The 2,500-nt window shown below is 34.2% G+C and overlaps 1 protein-coding gene across 1 annotated transcript in view; it reads left to right on the forward strand.

The window, feature by feature from the left end:
* The window catches only part of LOC138349777 (serine/arginine-rich splicing factor 4-like), a 15,672-nt gene that overhangs the window by 11,499 nt on the left and 1,673 nt on the right, over positions 1-2,500 (forward strand). The window lies entirely within an intron of this gene.

Below are 2,500 nucleotides of genomic sequence, written 5' to 3' on the forward strand. Positions count from 1 at the left end.
TATTCTTACCTTTCTCCTACCTGCTCCTAACCTCACTCTCACCTTATATTTACCTGTTCCTTCCTCTCTTCTTTCAAGTATCTAGCAGTTGGACACCTTTATAAGTACTGTCAAGCAGTGTCCTCCCACGCGATTGCTGTCACATAGTAAGGACTGATTATCAAAATGGGAGTATAGCACGTAGTATATCCTTTCACTACTAAAGATCACATTCACTCCAAATAAATCTACCACATACGGGGTATTCATGCCCGTGCCACCTCTTGGGTAGCTTAATCTTCATCGATCATCACCGAAACGTCGTCGTTGCTTCTCTTTCCTGATGTGTGGGTTGATCATCATAGTAGTTGTATAGTTGAAGGTTAACATCTTAGAAACTACCAAACTTCCTACACATTATTAACATCTTTGGAACTTATTAACATCTTTAGAACTAGCTACGTATTATTAAGATCTTCGAAACTACCAGAGAAAAGTAAACATTATTAACATCTTTGGAAGTACCAAGCAAGCTACATATTTTCTACATCTTTGGAACTACCAAGCAAGCTACACACTATTATTAATGTGTAGCTAGCATGATATCTCCAAAGATGTTAATAATTTACTTGCTTGGTAGTTCCAAAGATGTACAAAATATGTAGCTTACTTGGTACTTCCAAAAATGTTAATAATGTTTACCTTTCTTTGGTAGTTTCGAAGATCTTAATAATACGTAGCTAGTTCTAAAGATGTTAATAAGTTCGAAAGATGTTAATAATGTGTAGTTAGTTTGGTAGTTTCAAAGATGTTAATAATGTGTGGCTAGCATGATAGCTCCAAAGATGTTAATAATGTGTAGCTTGCTTGGTAGTTCGAAAGATAATAACAAGGTGTAGCTAGCTTGGTAGTTTTTTATTATTATGTAATATATAATACAATATATATTATACAATATATATAATGTAATGTTATATAATACTATTTTTTATTATTATTTTTATTATTATAAGCTGCACATTATTAACATCCAAAGATGTTAATAATGAGGAGCTTGCTTGGTAGTTCCAAAGATGTTACTAATGTGTAGCTAGCCTGAAAGTTTCAAAGATATTAAAATGTGTAGTTAACTTAGTAGTTCCAAAGATGTTAATAATGTGTAGCTAGCATGGTAGTTTCAAAGAAGGTGTATGTTAATAATGTGTAGCTACCTAGATAGTTCCAAAGATGTTAATACTGTGTAGCTGGCTTGGTAGTTCCAAAGAAGGTTAAGTGTATAATTAGCCTGGTAGTTCCAAAGAAGCTGAATGTTTGCAATGCTGTTCAAAAGCAGGTGAATGTTAGCAATGTGTAGTTAGCTTGGTAGTTCAAAAGAAGTTCAGTTAATGTGTATGGTAATTCTGCGCAAGTACAAGATTTTCGAAAAGCAGAGTTCAATTATCTAAGAAATGTTTTGGGTAAAATAATTGGAACGTCCTGGGCATAAGGGTGTGGGTTGGTCTTGGAGCGAAACGTAAACCCAGCGATGGGTGATGTAAAAAGGGATTTCGATGTGGATTCAAAATTTAGCTTATTTTAAAAATATTCTAAGCATGGCATAGGAACGTAGTTTACCATACAAATTGAATAGATAGAATAATAATGACCCAAATTGGATAACAAAGGACCTGAAGGACCTTATAGGTAGAAAGAGAGCTTGGTACAAAAGAATTAAGAATGAGGAAGTCAGATTGGGACAAGAGTTCGTCCAACTTGTTAGAAATGTTAAAAAAGAGATAAGGTGGGCAAAAGGAAACTATGAAGTTCACTTCGCAGGGCAAGCAAAGACAAATCCTAAAGTTTTGTTTTTCAGTTATATCGAACAATGATTAGAGAAAGGACAGGTCCATTAAAAACTGAGACAGGTTAGATAACTGATAATGACAGAGAGATGTGCAGTATTTTAAATAAATATTTTATCTCGGTATTTACTAAAGAAGAACTGAACATTATACCTTGAGCCAAACAAGTCTATGTAGGTGGGGAAGAGGACAGGTTGACTAGTTTAGTAGTTACCAGGGAGGATGTTATTAAACAAATAGTGAACCTCAAGCCAAACAAATCCCCAGGGCCTGACGAAGTGTTTGCCAGGATGCTTAAGGAATGCAAAGAGGAGCTTTGCTAGCCATTGTCTACCATATATATAATAAATCATTAGAATCAGGCAGAGTGCCAGAGTCGTGGAAGGTTGCTAATGTTGCACCTATTTTCAAGATAGTTGATAGATTATTTGCATCAAACGATCAGCTAATTACCTTTAGGTCTATTTAGAATTTAAAAACCAAAAAATCTATTAATAATTTAAAGCCAAAAAATCTATTAAGAATTTAAAATAAAAAATTAAATGCACAAATGTTCGTAATAAGGCAAATTGGACACTTGGATGTATTAATCGAAGCATTACTAATAAGACACCTGGTGTTGTTCTTCAACTATATCTTGCTCTTGTTAGGCCCCATTTAGATTATGCAGTTCAGTTTTA

This window comes from Procambarus clarkii, chromosome 56 (genome assembly GCF_040958095.1).
Source record: "Procambarus clarkii isolate CNS0578487 chromosome 56, FALCON_Pclarkii_2.0, whole genome shotgun sequence".
NCBI classification, from domain to species: domain Eukaryota; kingdom Metazoa; phylum Arthropoda; class Malacostraca; order Decapoda; family Cambaridae; genus Procambarus; species Procambarus clarkii.